At 47.4% G+C, this 18320-nt stretch overlaps 1 pseudogene; it reads left to right on the forward strand.

Moving 5' to 3' along the window:
* Nucleotides 1-9875: 9875 nt before the first annotated feature.
* On the forward strand, nucleotides 9876-10730 carry LOC138452751 (olfactory receptor 2G6-like; annotated as a pseudogene).
* The last annotated feature ends 7590 nt before the right edge of the window (nucleotides 10731-18320 follow it).

An 18320-nucleotide genomic window follows, 5' to 3' on the forward strand; every position in this document is an offset into this window, starting at 1 on the left:
TTCCTCGGAGTCCCATCTCTGTTGGATCCTTCATCTACATCGCATCACACCATGCCCCCGGCTCACCTCGTTACCCTCGGCACGCAGCATGGAAAAGGATTGCGCTGTGGACCGATGATACACAAGCAAAGACATAACACCAATATTGGTATCTGAGTGGGTCTTATCTTCAGAGAATGGCTGTCTATGGTTGTCATGATTAGTTTCCTCATTGCCTATGCATCACTCCTAATCATCACTGTCCCTCATTAAACTTAACATAGTATCCCCACTCATTACAGTACAGCATTACCCCTGCCCTGGTATCCACCTGCATCATCACAGTCCCTCTTTACTCTTAATACTGAATCAATCCCTTTGTTACAAACTCGCTTTATTACTCTTAACCTGGTCTCCCCCATCCTTGTCCCAGTCGCTCACTACTCTTACCCCAAGAATCCCTCATCCTCATCACAATTCCTAATTACAGTCAGCATCCCTCTTTTCTCCAACACCCCCCCTTTTCATCACAGTTCTTCATAAAGCTTAGTTTCATTCCTCATCCTTGTCAAAGACCCTCATTATTCCCAGCATCGTTTCATCCCCCCTCCTCATCACAGACCCTCATTACCCTTATCCATGCATCCCTATCATTGGAACAATCACTCAGTACACTTACCCCAGCATCAGCATTACCGCCACGTCCACTCTTCCTCGTCCCAGTACTTACCGCAGAGGCCCCTGCCTCCGACACAGGACCTTCTCCTATTTCTTTAAATCCCTATAACTCCTCCCCCACATCCACGTCACTCAGGTTGGAGTTTTTGTTCCCGCACCGATTGCTGGCCCTCTGGGGGTTGGCGGGCTGTGTGGCGGGGCCTTCGGCTCCCTCGGGTGCAGTGCTGCTCCTGGGCCCCCTGCAAGGCTTGGGGTCCCGGTTGAGCGGGATTGCCTCGCTGGGTTTTTTGCTGGGCTCCGGACCGCAGCATGGGCATTGTGTCCCGGGTCCTGCTGGGCCCAGCGGAAGGTAAGGAGGAGGGGGGGAGGCTCTGTGCTTGCTGCTTTTCCCCTCTCCTGCTGGTATGGCCATCTTGGCGTTCCATCCATTGTGGGTCAGCATGCCGGCTCCTTGGTTTTGTTTTGCAAGGTGGTAGGCCGGTGCGAAGACATCATGCCAAGGGTCCTGCAGGGCCCGGGATTCAGTAAGAAGTTGGGGGCTTTGTGAACGTTTGTGCTCTGATTCTCCTGACATTGGGGCCATGCAACAACATTCCTCCTGTTTGATGGTATTCTCCCGACGTTGCTCCGGAGGCGGATGGGCTCCTCCTCCGGTGGGGAGGCGCGGTGTTGCCAGGGGGATTGTTTTGTTTGGTTTTCCCTCTTGGTTGGTGCCTTCTGGAGGGGTACCCATTAACTCGACAGGTAGAGCATGGGGCTACCAGCTACATGATGCAGATTTCAAGCCACCTCTCAGCCATGTGATGTGTATAGGTGGCGAGTTAGTGGTATGTTTGTGTCTGTGATAGCCATGGGTATATTTCTGCTGCACATGGGCACCTCCTCCTGTCCTCTTCCTCTGAACTGCACGGGGGGCGGACAAAGGAGATTGATTTATTTTCCCTTGTCTGGCATGGAATGCATCATGGAAGTAATGGCCATGCAGGGAGTTCCCAATGTCTGTACTTTTAGGGCCTAGGTCCTCCGGTGCCAACGTGTTGCTTGCATGCCTCCTCTCAGACGACTGGAAGTAATATGGCAGATGGTGGCACATGTCTGTGCTTAGGGGCTGTCCCTTCGGTGAGTTTATGGTATAGGCATACCCCAGGTATGGGGTAGCCTTTGGTGTCTGCTATCCGGGATGGATTGCATTGCCCCGCTTTGTGACAGTACTCTGCCCATTGGGAGGGGGCATCTTTAATGCCATCAGGTCATGTTGGTGACGGTCTCGCCAGCCTGGTGGCTCCTCTATGTCGGCTGAGGGGGCCATGGCCTAGGGGTTGCTGTATCTGCCTGGAAACATGTGCATCTGCTGGACTACCGGGCTGTCCTGTATCTTCCTTTTGATGGGTCCGATGTTTTTGTGGGCTGGCCAGCATGCTGTTATATTGCGGCGCAGGCCTGCTTCAACGTCCTGGGATATTCCTCTGGTGCAAGTGCAGTGACTGGCGGTTTTTCCCTGGCTCCTCGTCTCTTCTATTTTAGCAGAGGTCTGGCCACAGGCGGGCGGGTCTGTATGTTTTTTTCTAGTATGGGACCGGTGGGGTTCGGCTTCCTGGGTGCTGGGCTCCATCCAGAGGGGTTATCAAGTGCCGTTCCTGTCTCCTCCTGTCCAGGTTTGCATGGTTAGGACTTTGGTACCCAGCTCACGGACCAAGTAGTTGGCCATGGGATCCGTTCTCTCCGAATTGTTGTTGTGGGTTACCGTCATGACTGTTCCTATCCCTGTTCGAGGTCAAGTTTTCTACTTGCAGGTGTTCCTGGTCCCTATGCCTTCTAGGAAGTGTGACCTGCTTATGGGTCTTGAGGCCCTGCACTGCTCCGTCCAGACGGAATGCTTCAACATGGAGGCTTTGCAGAACGTTCTCCGGATGTTGTGCAGGGCAGGATTGAATGAAATCACAGCGTCTTCGGTTCTGAGTGTTCCCGTCTGGGGTGCGATCGGCTCCCGGAGTGTTCTCCATGCTGGTGGCTCCCCTGGTGGTGCATTTGCATCTGCAGGGAGTGTGGATTTTTCCCTACCTGGATGATTGGTTGGTTGAGGACTCCTGTCGGCAGGCTGTCCTGCCTCATCTCCCTTTAGTCTGCCAGGAATTGCGGGACTGGGGTTTGCTGGTGAACTGGCCAAAGTCTCACCTGGAGCCTTCTCAGGATCTAGTTTTCATTGGGGCACTGTTTTGCTCCGGGATGGAGAGGGTGTTCCTGTCCCTAGAGAGGGTCCGTCGCTTGCTGGCTGTTCTGGGCAGGGTTCTCAGAAGGCAGTATGTCTTGGCTCGCCTATTGCTGAAGTTACGGGGCACATGGCGTCTTGCGTGTTTTCTAGTCCCTTGGGCCTGTCTTCAGTTACGTCCCTGGGATCTGGGGGAGAGCCGTCGATCATCCAATTGGCGAGAGTTGTGTGCCATTCTCCGAGCTCTGGTGTACTTCGAGGGGTTGGTGGAAGGTCAGGCGGTTTTGGTCCGAACGGACAATATAACAGCCTTGGCATATGTCAACCGCCAAGGGAATTCCAGCCGCTCCTTGAATGCTCTGGCAGCTCAGATAGGCACCTAGGGGGAACAGCATCTGGTTTCTCGGATGGGCTCACATATCAGGGGGGTGGACAATGTTCGAGCAGATCTTCTCAGCCGCTGGTTTCCCTCTTCTGCGGAACTGGTCCTGTCGACCTAGGTCTTTGCAGAGATCTGTGTCAGATTCTGGACCCCTGTTCTAGACCTGTTTGCATCCCCGGCCTCACCAAAATGTCCCCTCTTCTGCTCTCGGTTTCAGGCCGAGGGGATTTGGGGGGTGGATGCCCTCTCTGTACAATGGCCTTTGGGTCTCCTTTATGCCTTTCCACATATTCCCCTTCTGCCCCGGGTGGTTCAGCGCATCAGTGTGTCCAGAGTGACTGTGTTGTTGTTAGCTCCGTTCTGGCCCGCCAGAGTTGGTTCCCCTCTCTGTTGGAGCTTCGGTCCCAGGAACCTTGGCTAGTTTCGAAGTGGCCGTGTCCCCTTCAAGGAGGTCTGCGGTTGGAAGTCCGCCGGATGCAATGTGCAGTGTGGCTATTGCACGGTCTAGGCTGATATCTCAGGGGTTCTCTGGTCCTGTGGTCGAGTCCATAATGAATGCTCTTAAACCCTCCACTCTGAAGGTGTACGGAAGGCATTGGGGCCATTTCCGAGACCGGTGTGGGCAGTCTGGGATCCATCACCTGCGTTCTGGCCTCCCCGCTATCCTTTAATTCTCCAGGAGGGGGTTTGACAAGGGCCTGGCAGTTTCCACGCTTTGCTCTCAGTGGGCCTCCATTAAATTCCTTTTGTGGGACTCTGATGGTCACTTGGATGGGGAGATGGGGAGGTTGCTCCGGGGATTTTCTTCTTCCTGTCCTTGTACTTATAAAGGGCTTCCCCCTTGGGATCTCCCTCTTGTCTTACAGTTTCTTCAAGGGCCTCCTTTTGAGTCCATTTCTGAGATTGATATCAAACATCTTACACGGAAGACTGCCTTTCTTATTGCCATCACTTCTGCCTGTGGGCTTGGGGAGATTGGGGCTTTGTTATGTCACTCTCCTTTCCTGAGGCTGCTGTCGGACTCAGCGGTGCTGAGGTGTGATCCGAAGTTTCTCCCTAATGTTGTTTCTCGGTTTCACACCTCTCAGGATCTGTTTCTCCCTGCCTTCTTTCAAGATCTGCAAACGCCTGAGGAGGTGGCTTGGCATAACATTGATTTCCGGAGGGCAGTGTTGGAGTATTTGGCTAGGACTGCTCTTCACCGCCAATCAGATAGTCTTCTGATTACTTTTGGCCCGGCTGAGGCTGGGCGTAAGGCATCTGTGGTTTCCATTTGCCGGTGGTTCCGTGTTGTTGACTCCATGGCCTATGTGGCTTCTGGCCTTCCTGTGCCTGTGCATGTTCTTGGCTGGTCCACCAGGGGTTTGGAGGCTTCCTGGACTGATGCAAGGAGGGTTTCTCGGCTAGAGATTTATAGGGCTGCCACCTGGACTGGTCTGAGCACTTTCATCAACCACTATGGGTTGGGTTTCTCCCATTCGGGGGTTGGTTCCTTCGGGTTTGGAGTCTTGTCTGTGGGGATGTGAATTAAGAGTTATTCTGGGTGTGTGTTTTGCTGCACTGTTTTTGGCTCTGTGTCTCATTGGGACCTTTTCCCCGTTGCTGCTTTGGTATACCTCATGAGGTAAGTACTGGGGCAAGGAAGAGTGGACATGGAGGTAATGCTCTGATTACTTACTGGAAATCTTGATTCCTCATCGTCCTACTCTTCCTCGTCACAGTACTGACAGCCCTCCTGACCCTCCCTGCAGGAAAGGTCCCATGCTCCGGCTTGGTAATATGAAAATGAGTGATGTGGATGTGGGGGAGGCGTTATAGGGGTTTAAAGAAATAGAAGAAGGTCCTGTGTCAGAGGCAGGGGCCTCAAGAGGTAAGTAATGTGACGAGGAAGAGGAGGACTTGGAGTAATGAAGATTATCAGTAAGTAATCAGAGCATTCACTTCACAATCCCTAGTTATCCCTGGAATCTCTCCTTACCCTGTTAACCCCCTTCCTTGTCATAGTCTCTGATTTTCGTAACCCCGAAATCCCTCACCTGTGTCGTAAACCTTACCCAGCACCTCCTGCCACTTTCCCCTACAGGTTCTTACCTTAATCCTGGCTGGCATCCTTCACCCTTGTGTTAGGGAGAATTCTCATTTATGGCTAATTTCCCTCACCTAGTGAGTCCCCCAGCAGCTTTGCTGGACTTCTGGAGTTTATTTTTTTCACTTGGTAAGAGTGTGAGCCTTTCCCCCCACTCTTACTCATGTTTTGCCATGTGTCTTTTACCTGTTTTTATGATTGTGGACTCTGGAGTACACCACTTCAGTAGTCCCCTTCTTTTGTGTGTTACACAGCACCTTAAGTGCAGTGACACAGGGTTGTCTTTTAGACTTCCCACCGACTCCATTTCTGGGGCTGACTACAGTCCCCCAGAAAAGGGTAAAGTTGCCATTAACTTTACTTAGTCATTTTACCACAGATCCAGTACACCCGATCTTCCATGGAGTACTAGAATGGGTTACTTCGTATCCCTTTGTATCTGTACCTCCTAAAGCATTGTTTCGCTCTTTTAACATTTAGACTTGGCTGGTGGCAGTGGTATCTACCCTAAATTTCCTACCGTGATTATATTAGATAAACGTGGTATTGTTTCAGGCTATTATATTAGCCTTGAACTTAAACCCGCTTGACTAAATACTTTTTCTTTTGGCTCCGGTCGGGTTTATTCCCCATTTCTTTTTGTTAAAGTCCTTCTTGTGTTTTACTTTGCGCGGCAAACCAGGTTTGCCTTCTTTGTTCACCGTCTTTTGGCGGGCTTCTGCTCAGAATCCCTCCTCCAGGCACCTGGGTGTCTAGGTGGGCTGAATGTGAGGGAGGGGTATAGTCACCCCCTGCACAGGGCATCCTAGGAAACCCAAGTCACACTTTGCCATTATTGGCTGAGGTGGTTGTCCGGGCTGGACAACCCCCCTGCTGCGTGATTGACAGCCATGCTGTGTGAATGAGGTATTTTCGCATAAAAGGCAGGTCTCTTAGGCTAGAAGTCAGAGTTGCCACTGGAACTACAAGGAGCCGAAGAGAAGCGGAGAAGACGACGGCTGCTGCAACTACTCCACCCCGGTGAAGCCCTGCTGCAGTCCTGAGCTATCTACCCTTCGACGACCAGAGAAGATCCAGTCTGGAGTTTTCTTCCCTTGAGCTTGGTGGGGATAACCAGCTCATATTCCACAGCCAGAGGATCCTCTTCTTGGTCGAAATCACTGCACACTGCTGTAGTGGTACGTATAGCCATCTGAAGAGCCTCTCCTCTTTTTAAGGAGCGCACCTTTTATTCGTCGTCGCTGCTGCCGGCTTCATCCCTGTGTGGTGCAGACCCTTCCAGATGTCCTCCTTCGCACCTAAGTTCCAGGAACCCTGGGTCTGCAGGAAACCAACAGGAACAGCTGCCGTGGCACCAGCTTCTTCATTGAATAAGGTACTGTGTTCTGCTTGAAGAATTAGGGTGGATCCCTTTTCTTCAGCACCAAGGCTTGCCCTTGTCTTCCCTCCTTCTTATAACTTTTGCTTCCTCTCTTTGACAATATCTAAGTACTCCTGGCAACGTTGAATCTTGAACTGTCCGACTGTGTAATCCTCGACAATAGGAACCCAGTTCCACTTGACACTGGCTTTGGGCTATTGACTCTTGAATTTCCATCAAATAGTGTTCTCTGATTCCGTCTGCCTTCACAAAAGTATTGCCTATGATTTTTGCCCCCAACTCTCTCTGGTTAACCCAGGTGCTAAGTGTGTTTTTGCCCCGGTAACAATTCTTGCCACGGATACGCGTTACTTTAGTAAGACCGAACTGTCATTACTGTCAAAAAGTGGTCGCAAGTGTATTCTCGGTAACGTCTCTTGTTTCGCAACACTGGTCCGTTAAAACACAGGGTACTTTACTTGAGTTAGAGTGTACCAAAGTGAATTGGTTGGTTGTAGCATATTTTACGTGTGGTTTTGAATTAATAGAAGTGTTGTGTTTATAACAAATGGTTTAAAAATAAATGTACTTATATTTTTATACCTGAATCCTTGAGTCAGTGTTTGCTTTAGTCACAGTAATTGTGGTCACTTTGTGTAATCTCTGCTACTGCTCATATCCTCTTGGGATAAGCCTGGCTGCTCTGCTACTGCTACCACTTTAACATAGTAGTACAGGCTTGTACCAAAGGTAAAACTTGTATTGCCACCTGTAGTCTTAATTGTGTGTAGTGGTCCCTAAGGGTACTGCACAGGATTCTGCCTAACACCCTGTCAAAGTCCCTCATCCCCCTCACCATCACAGTTCCTCATTACTCGTATTTCAGAATCTCCCTCCTCATCACAGTCTTTCAATACACAAACAACAGCACCCCATCACCTTCACAAACTCTCATGCTTCCTCCTCTTCACAGTCCCTAAATTCCCTTATGCAGGCATTCTTCCTCCTCCTCACAGTCCTTCATTACCATTATCCCAGGTCCCCCTCCTCATCACAGTCCCTCTTTACCATTACCCAGGAATCCCCTATCCTTGCCAAAGTCCCTCATTACTCTTATGCCAGAAATCCATCATCCTCATCAGAGTCCCTTAGATCACAACCACAGCCTCCCTCTTCTTCACAGTCCCTCAGTACCCTTATGCAGCATTACTCCTCCTCCTCACAGTCACTCATTACCCGGATCCCAGTATCCCACTCTTCATCACAGTCCCTCAAATCCTTACCACACCCTCCTCATCATTACCACGTCATCTCCTTCCTCGTCTTCGCAGTCACTAATTACCCTTCTGTAGGCATTCCTCCTTCTCTTCACAGTCTGCCATTAGCTTTATGCCAGTATCCCCCTCCTCATCGGTCATTCATATCCTCAACCCACCATTCTAATCATTACCACTGCATCCCCCATCTCTTCTTCACAGTCCCTCATTACCCTTATGCAGGCATTCCCCCTCCACCTCACAGTCCATCATTACCTTCATCCCAGTATCCTCTTCCTCGTAACAGTTCCTCATACCCTCACCCAACCCTCCTTATCATTACCATGGCATCCCTCCACCTTTTCTTCACAGCCACCCATTACCCTTATGCAGGCATTCCCCCTCCTCCTCACAGTCCGTCATTGCCCTTATCCCAGTGTCCTCTTCCACATCACAGTCCCTCATATCCTTACCCCACCCTCCTTATCATTAGCATGGCATCCCTCCATCTCTTCTTCACAGTCACCCATTGCCCTTATGCAGACATTCCCGCTCCTCCTCACAGTCCATCATTACCCTCATCCCAGTGTCCTCTTCCTTAACACAGTCCCTCATATCCTTACCCCACCCTCCTTATAATTTCCACGGCATTCCCCCATCTCTTCTTCACATTCACTCATTACCCTTATGCAGGCTTTCTCACTCCTCCTCACAGTCCCTCATTACCCTCATCCCAGTGTCCTCTTCCTTAGCACAGTCCCTCATATCCTTACCCCACCCTCCTTATAATTTCCACGGCATCCCCCCATCTCTTCTTCACAGCCACTCATTACCCTTATGCAGGCATTCCCCCTCCTCCTCACAGTCCCTCATTACCCTTATCCCAGTGTCCTCTTCCTCATCACAGTCCCTCATATCCTTATCCCATCCTCCTTATCATTAGCATGGCATCCCTCCATCTCTTCTTCACAGTCACTCATTACCAATATGCAGGCATTCCCCCTCCTCCTCACAGTCCCTCATTAAACTTACGCAGGAATTCTTCCTCCTCCTCACAGTCCGTCATTACTCTCATCCTAATGTCCTCTTGCTTATCACAGTCCCTCATATCCTTACCCCACCCTCCTTATCATTACCATGGCATCCCTCCATCTCTTCTTCACAGTCACTCATTGTCCTTATGCAGGCATTCCCGCACCTTCTCACAGTTCCTCATTACCCTCATCCCAGTGTCCTCTTCCTTATCACAGTCCCTCATATCCTTACCCCACCCACCTTATCATTAGCATGGCATCCCTCCATCTCTTCTTCACAGTCACCCATTGCCCTTATGCAGACATTCCCGCTCCTCCTCACAGTCCATCATTACCCTAATCCCAGTGTCCTCTTCCTTATCACATTCCCTCATATCCTTACCTCACCCTCCTTATAACTGCCACGGCATCCCCCCATCTCTTCTACACATTCACTCATTACCCTTATGCAGGCTTTCTCGATCCTCCTCACAGTCCCTCATTACCCTCATCCCAGTGTCCTCTTCCTTATCACAGTCCCTCATATCCTTACTCCACCCTCCTTATAATTGCCACGCATCCCCCCATCTCTTCTTCACATTCACTCATTACTCTTATGCAGGCTTTCTCGCTCATCCTCACAGTCCCTCATTACCCTCATCCCAGTGTCCTCTTCCTCATCACAGTTCCCTCCTTACCCCACTCTCCTTATCATTGCCACAGCATCCCTCCATCTCTTCTTCACAGTCACTCATTACCCTTATGCAAGCTTTCCTCCACCTCCTCACAGTCCCTGGTCACCCTTGCAGTCTGCCGTTGCACCACACTGTAATGTGTTACATCCAGACTTTATGAACTTAAATCTACTGTGACTTTCTTCTCATTTTCCTACAGGTAAGAAGAAGGGAGCCAATGGAGAAGAATGGAAGCGCAATGACAGAGTTCCTACTGCTGGGACTATCTGAGGACCCGCGTGTGAATATGGCTCTCTTTGTGTTATTAATATTCACATACCTGCTCCATATCATTGGAAATACTACCTGGGTCGCAGCTTGTGTCACCGAGCCGCATCTTCACACTCCTATGTACTTCTTCCTGGGGAAACTCTCCATCTTGGACGTCTTCTTCTCAACTGTGTATGTACCTTACTTGCTGGCCCAGTTCCTTTTGCAGAGAGAAATCTGCTTTCCAGGACGCGCAGCTCGGATATTCTCTACCCTACTCTTTGGGATTTCAGAGTGTGTACTCCTAGCAGTCATGGCGTATGATCGTTATGCAGCCATCTTGTTTCCCTTGCGTTATAGAGTCATCATGAGCAGGTCAATATGTATTACGATGCTGGTCTGCAGCTGGGTTATAAGTAGTATAATTGTTCTTGTGGTCATGATTCTGACCTTACGATTGCCTTTATGTAGTTACAATGTAAACAACCATTTCTTTTGTGAGGCCACAATTCTCTTCAAAATGGCGTGTGGAGTGGGGGGACCTTAGTCACAGAGATGGTGATTTTTTTCTGATGCAATCGTTGTGATGCTGCTCCCCAGTTTCTTTGCCCTCGTCTCCTATGTGCCCGTCACTGCCACCATCTTGAGAATCCGCTCTTCTGGAGGCCGGCGCAAAGCCTTCCCCAAATGTGCCTCGCACCTGATCGTAATCATATAATTCTACAGCACAGCCATCTTCATGTACATGAAACCAACATCTGTAGACTCTGCAAATCAGGATAAAATAATTTCACACTTTTATACAGTGACCCCAACCTACTGAACTGTGTGATCTACGGTCTCATGTTCTACATGTGTTGCAACACCTTATGTTAAGGTGACCTGGTCAGAACTGCAGAAAAGAAAACATGCAAAATCTTGCAATCTCATGGGATTCTCACGAATATGGAACAATGATGATAAATTGGTATTTCAGAAAGCTCTATGCTAACTATGTGGTCTATGAATCCCACACTAAATCGCCAATCACTACAAAAGCTAAGGCTGCTGGGAGAGCCCCGATAGTCATTGCAATAAAAATAGCCCCTGTATTGGCTGCATTGCCGTCCATTATGGCGGAGCACAGGATAGGATTCCCATCATCTCTGATTTATTGCCACTCACATTGCTCCAAGCTATGTTGCTCAATGCGCTGTCAGCACCTCCATCTCAGCCAATGGCAGGAAGCAACACTGGCCCCCATCGTGTGCACCTCCATCTCAGCCAATGTCAGGAAGCAACACTGGCCCCCATCGTGTGCACCTCCATCTCAGCCAATGTCAGGAAGCAACACTGGCCCCTATCATGTGCATGCCCTTCCTGTAACCATCCATAATCCCTACTCTCATGAGTGCAGGCTTCAGCTGCCATGGGCCCACAGGACCACCACCAGAGAGACACCATTTTGTAGATTAAAAAAACATAGAGTGCTCTTCGCCATTGCTGCAGAGTTCCTGTTTTTTCACATTAGCCAATTTCACATGAAATAAAACACTACAGTGTTACAGAATAGAACGTCAATGACCGCAATCATACTTGCTACAATACAAATAAGGGAGCAGAAATGGTGTGCAACACATTTCTGAGTGTCCATGTACTGATCCCAGTCTTGATGTGCAGCTTGAACAAATAACTATTATTAAAGAAACCTATTATTTGAGAAAACGCCTTAAGAAATGTCAACTATTGAATGGTATGCCCTTTATATTTCTTTGGTGTATTCATTCATGTCAAGTATGGTGGAGGGGAGGCGGGGGAGGGTTGTTGTATCAATTTCACTTATTAGTTGTGTGGTAACAATATTGTGAAGGGTAAGAGTGGGTGGGACAGTCCCCGTAATTGGACTGTGTCCATGAAGGGAGGGGAGGGCATGGGCAGTCAGCCAGCCACAGATGTTTAGGAGAGGGCTGTAATTGGCTTGCTTTGGTTTTCTTTTTACGGGGTATTGTTCTTGTATTTTTCTCACCACTGCTAGAAACTAGTCAGGACTTGGCGTCTGGCGTTGGAAGAGGCAGGGCACACTATTATGGGGTTCTGCCTCTGAGTGGCTAGGGACACAACTTTGTGTAGTTAAGGCTAACAGGTGATAGGATAAATAGCAATATTGTTGGCTGCTTGTGAATTCTTTCATAGCAGTTGTGTAAACATTTCCAATTAATGTGTGTGAGAGACCAAGCACAGTGAGGGAGCCCGAAACAAGCAATGCGAATTTTAAAGCACACTTTCTGTGAACATGTGTGCAAACAGCCACACAGTTTACAATCAGATTTGCAAAATAGCCCAGGAAGCAAAATACAAGAGAAACTAAGTTGCCAAGTGTAGTGTGGAGTAAGGAGGCTGACAAGGAAGGAGATGGAATTTTGCCTATAAACCTTTATATAAAGGAAAATAAAAGAACCTATCGCTCCCTATTCCTACATGGATGTCCCTACCTAAACAAATCAACTTGGATGCTCGTCATGAGGATGTAAGTCAAAACCAAAAATGTTGTCCTCTGTCCAAAACCAGCTACTCTATCCCTACCACAGACATACAAAGAAAAGATTTAACAAGCTTGTGACAACAACACCAGGAGAATTACTCCCTTCTCCTGGTAAGCGAATATAGTCTCAGGCTGTTTACCAGCTGTCTCTTGCAGGTCTGATTTACCAAAGTACAACAGGACTAGGAGAATGACTCCCTTCTCCTGGTCCATTGGAATCAGCCTTTAGGGCTGTTCTGTGATAGTCTCTTGCCAAAGTCTTTAAGAGTCTCTTTACTTCCTCCCAAGGATTCATGAGGATCTTCTTCAGGGTCTTACCAATGTATCAATTCTCCTTCTTGTGATTGTTGCTCTATCATGGTTTTCTGGACTCTGTTCTTGTCCCCTATGGATGAGGAGGTTGTTCCAGGCAGTTCTTGGCTGGTTACAGACTTTCCAACTTTACCACACTCACCATTGTGATGAGGGACAAGACACCTCTGAGGAACTCTTGACTTTGATGAGTTCTGGTATCACCACTGTGTTGATGAAGATCCCTCTTGAATGATTCCTGACTCTTGGTTCTCTGGGTATCACTATTGTGACAAGGAAGATCCCTCCCAACTGATGCTTGACTCTTAGATCTCTGGGGGTCACCACTTTGACAAGGGAGATCACTCCCAACTGATGCTTGACTCTTAGATCTCTGGGGGTCACTACTATGATGAGGTAGATCACTCCCAACTGATGCTTGACTCTTAGATCTCTGGGGGGTCACCACTGTGATAAGGGAGATCACTCCCAACTGATGCTGACTCTTAGATCTCTGGGGGTCACCACTGTGATGAGGGAGATTAGTCCTTAGTGAGGCTTGACTTTGAGTTCTCTAGGTGTCACCATTGTGACGAGGGAGATTACTCCTCAGCGATTCTTGGCTTCGGTACCTCCCAGGTACCTCCCAGGACACCACCTGGATCTCCAGCAAACTCCTGTCACCTTGATTGCTGATGGGGAGTGCTACAAATTCTTCAAGGGGTCTTGTGTCAGCTGTGCCCCTGCACGCATACCCCACATGCCTTTCTTCAGCTTATCGGCTCTCGATACAGCTCCACAGAGCCTTGGTGCAGTTTATGGACCAATTCGTCCACCTCCTAGAGTTCACGCTCTGGGTTCTTCACGCCTGGCCAGCGAGTAGGCTCCTGACTGGCTCGTGGAGTGCTCCTTCATTTCCTGCCCGAGGACCGGTTGCCTCTCAGGACTTTGTATGCTGCGGGTATGAATTTCCTGGGCTGAGCTAGATGGACGCTGACTTCCCTCGCAGCTCTTCCTGCTTTCCCTCGGCTCTTCTGCAATTTCTTCATCAGTTTTTATGGTATGTAGTTGGGCCTGCCCCAGCATACCATCAAAGTCTTTCTTCAGTGCTTCTTTATGTAATCCACAAGACTCCTTGGGGCCAAGTCATCAGAAAATCATGATAATTCAAACTGTTGTTACTTTGCATGTTTCCTTGGCTCTCCCTCGTCTCAGTTATACTAGATCTTACAGGGGAGAGAGAAGAGACCTTATAGCAATAAACAGTATCATCACAGTACATGCGATAAAGGAAACAGGTTACCATGAGAGTATGGTGAATAACTGGAAATCAAATATGTAGATGTGTGTTCTAGTCCTTGGAGTTGAATAGAAGTGATTTTATTGCTTTTCAAAAACACGCTAATTTTGGGATGTTCTTTATTTCTGGCTGGATGGAATTCCAAGGATTTGGTGCACAAACAACAAAACAAGTGCCTGAGGTACTGTTAGATTTCCATGTGAATTAGATCTAAGAAGGTGTGTATTTACAGTCCTGTTGCGTGTTTGTGTTATATATTAATTTTTGGCTAGCTCATATATGGCTCTAACATCGCCATTTTGTGTATCTGAAGAGTATTTATATTGCCCTTCTTAGTTCCGGCCAGCAGACTATTACAGTAGTCAAGTCTTGAATTTACGAACACTGGAGCCACTGAGAAAACTTTTTTTACAGAAAAGTACGGTTTGATCTGCCTAACATGCTTGTTTGTACAGGCACATGCAGCTTTAGTCTGTTGTACATGTTTTGCCTTAGCAAGTCCTGAGTCTAAGTAGACCCCCAAGGTCTTTACCCATAAACTTACTTGTATGGTACCGTTTGATATTTTGAACTGGCCATACCTAACGTCTAGTTTTTTCATTCATTGACTCATGCCTACAATCAGTAACTCTGTTATTTTCTTGTTCAATGCCAGTGAATTGAAAGTCATCCATTCTTGGATTAGGACATTGTGACGTTTGTCAATTTAGTATAGCATAAAATAAGGAGTCTGAGCCAATAAGTAGTTGGTGTGAATCACAAGAGAACCCACTTCTTTTATTAACTTCTAAATTTCTTTTCTGGGTTTATTGGAAAAGGATATGTCTTCTCATCGCCTTGGAGTCTTCATGGGAGGTTTAATGGCTGCAGACAAAGCAGGTAAGTTCTTGGTGATCTTAATAGTCTTTATTTTGTTCTCTCTCCCTTATTGTCGATGTCTCTCTCTCACTCTTTTGTTTTCTTCCCAGTATCTTCCACAGCAATTCTTTTGACTTCCTGTTGTATACTACTAATCTCTATATTCCTCCTTCCCTTGCTTTGAAACGACTTGTGAGGAAAAATAGTCTCTTTCTCTTTATTTCTTTACTTCTTATATATGGTTGTGTTTTAGATATCACAGTAGTGCTTCACTGAGGGTTATGAAGCATAAGGCCTTGTTGGCAACTTGTTTTCTTTATTTACTTTCAAGCTTTGTCGTTTCTCTGCTCTTTACACAAACCTTTTCCCTCAAAATTCTCTTTCTCTCTCACGTTTCGGTAACTCTCTGTCTCTTCACTTGTTTCTGCGAGACTTTCGCTCCGTCTGCTATTCAGGCACTCTCGCTCATTTGTTTGATCAAACACAGCCCTTCATCTTTCTCTCAGAAATACACTTTCCTTTCTCCATTGACGTGATTCAGTCGACATGCCTCCACATCCTTCACTCTTCTCATGTATACTTTACGGTTTCTGGTCCGACGTAGTTTCCGACACTTCTTAGCTTCCAACCTCAGCTGAGACTTTGGTTCTGGCTCTCTATCTCTTTGCTGCGCAACGGCGCTCCTACTCCTTTATTGGGATACTGACAACGGTCGTTCCCGTTCTGTTAGTACAGCGCAACGGCGCTACTTCAATATTTCCTTATAATGCGCGACAACGGTCACCTTTCTAAATTATTTGTAAACGAGCGCAACGGCGCTGCTTTTCTGCTTCACACACGTCGAGTGCAATGGCGCTGCCTTTCCTCCTTCATAAAGGGTGAGCCCAATAGCGGTGCCTTTCTCGCTGCTCTCTCGGCAACCTCGATCAACTAGACAAACTATTATTGTAATCCGCGCAATGGCGTAGACATTTTTATTTTTCCCTCACGTTGTCAGCTGTTCACCTCAGTACGCCCAGCTGAAACCGTTGGGATTCGCCTCCTCCTCGTCAGCCCTGGTTTCCTAGGATACCAAAATATACAAGTCTCATTAGAGGAAAGTCCATACAGGATTTGCTTCCTGTTTCATATCCAGGCTTTAACAGTGTTTTCCTCCCCCGGTACAGAAACATTTAGATGTATGAACAGCCCAGCACATTGTCACACCCCCTCTACTAAGCCCTTACGCTCGGGAAGGGTTTCTGCTCTGGACAGGTAATCAGCTTGGGTTAATAACTTTCCAGGTTTATGAATAGTTCTAAAAGAGAAGGGCTGGAGAGAAAGAAACCATCTGAGTATTCTCTGATTTGAATCTTTGTTACGAGCAAGCCAGACTAATGGAGCATGGTCGGTTATCAAGGTAACGTCTCGGCCCAGTAAATAGTATCTCAGAGCGTCAATGGCCCACTTTACTGCCAAACACTCCTTTTCGAATGTCGGATAAAACAGCTTGTGAGGTAATAACTTTCGACTGATGAACAATATTGGTCTTTCTTCCTCTCCTTGATTCTGAAACAACACAGCCCCGAGTCCTATACCTGAGGCATCTGTGTGCAGGTAAAATGTAGCGCTAAAGTCTGGGCAGTGTAAAACAGCTCTTTCAGTTAGTGCCGCTTTCAGAGCATCGAAGGCCTGCAGTGGTTCCACCGTTTACCAAACCTGGTTGACAGGCTCTTCCTTAACAGATCTGTTAGTGGAGTGGGTAATGTAGAAAAGTGTGGGATAAATCTTCTATAATATCCCACAAGCCCTAAAAAAGCTCTTACTTATTTTGGTGTTTCTGGGAACTTCAACTGTTTGATAGCTTTGATTTTCTTCTCCTGGGGTCTGATGATCCCTTGGCCCACATAGTATCCCAAATACTTCGTATGAAAGTTTGCCACATGAGTTTTCTTGGGATTTATATGTAATCCCGCCTGTTTCAGCGTTTCAAGTATTTTCCTAAAATGTTGCAGGTGCTCGGACCAGGTGTTGCTGTAAATCATGATGTCATCAAGATAGGCACCAACATACTGTTCATGACCCTTTATAATATGGTTCATTAGTCGCTGAAAGGTTGCTGGAGCCCCATGTAACCCAAAGGGTAGCACCATAAACTGATACAGACCAGTCGGCGCAGCAAACGCTGTCTTTTCCTTATCGGAGGGTCATAGGGGAATTTGCCAGTATCCCTTGGTTAAGTCGATTGTGGTCAAACATCTCGCCTTCCCTAGGTTATTTAGTAGATCTTCTATTCTAGGCATTGGATACGCATCGAATTTAGATATCTCATTCACTTTCCGGAAGTCCATGCAGAACCTCACACTCCCGTCAGGCTTCGGCACCAGGACTACAGGGGAGCACCAGTCACTGTGGGACGGTTCAATGATTCCTAGATCTTGCATTTCCTGCACTTCTTGGTTGAAGGCCTTGATCTTTGACTCAGGGATCCGATAAGGTCTCAGTCTTACGATGGATTCAGGCTTGGTGGCTATACGATGATCAGTTAAGCTAGTCCTCCCTGGTAAGGACGAGAATATGTGTGAAAACCTTTGTAATAAGTTAGACAACTCATTTCATTGGACCGGCGTTAAATCTGAGTTGATGTTTAGACCCTCTAAACCTGTTTTCTCCTTTAACTGCGGAAAATGTTCTTCGGAGGTCGTATCCAGAGTTATCATGGCTAAGGTTTGGACTGGAGGTATCCATTTTTTTAATAAATTGACATGGTAGGTTTGATAAGGAATCTTACTGCCCGTCTGCTTCACTCTGTAAGTTAATGGACCTAACACTTCTTGAATCTCATAAGGACCTTTCCAGGTAGCCAACATTTTGTTTTCTGAAGTAAGTACTAATACTAGTACTTGTTCTCCTTTCTTGAAAGTACGTAACTGTGTTTTCTGATTGTAGTATCTTTCTTGTCTTATTTGAGCCTGAAGGAGATTGTCTCTGGCAATACTTTGTAGTTTTTCAACCCTTTCTTGTAACTGAGAGGCATACTCCGTCAAAGTTACTTCCCGATCTGGTTTTTCCTCCCAACTTTCTTTTAATATTTCCAACAGAGTACGAACGGGTCTTCCAAACAGTAACTCAAAGGGTGAAAACCCTGTCGATGACTGAGGAGTGTTCCTTATCATCATTAAAATCCACAGTAAAACTCTATCCCAGTCTTTATTCTCTGGGGAGGTCGTTTTTTTCAGCATTTGCTTGATGGTTTGGTTATAACGTTCCACTAACCCATCAGTCTGTGGGTGGTATACAGCTGTTTTCAGATGTTCTATTTTTAGCATTTCACAGACTTGTTGGAGTACATTGGACATGAAATTTGACCCACGATCGGTGACAATCTCCCCGGGTATCCCAACTCGACCAATAAAAGGTATTAGTGCGTCACAAATCTGTTGGGTATTTGTTGCTTTTAAGGG

Source organism: Ambystoma mexicanum, chromosome 4p, assembly GCF_040938575.1.
Source record: "Ambystoma mexicanum isolate Mex_15411 chromosome 4p, UKY_AmexF1_1, whole genome shotgun sequence".
Classification (NCBI taxonomy): Eukaryota; Metazoa; Chordata; class Amphibia; order Caudata; family Ambystomatidae; genus Ambystoma; species Ambystoma mexicanum.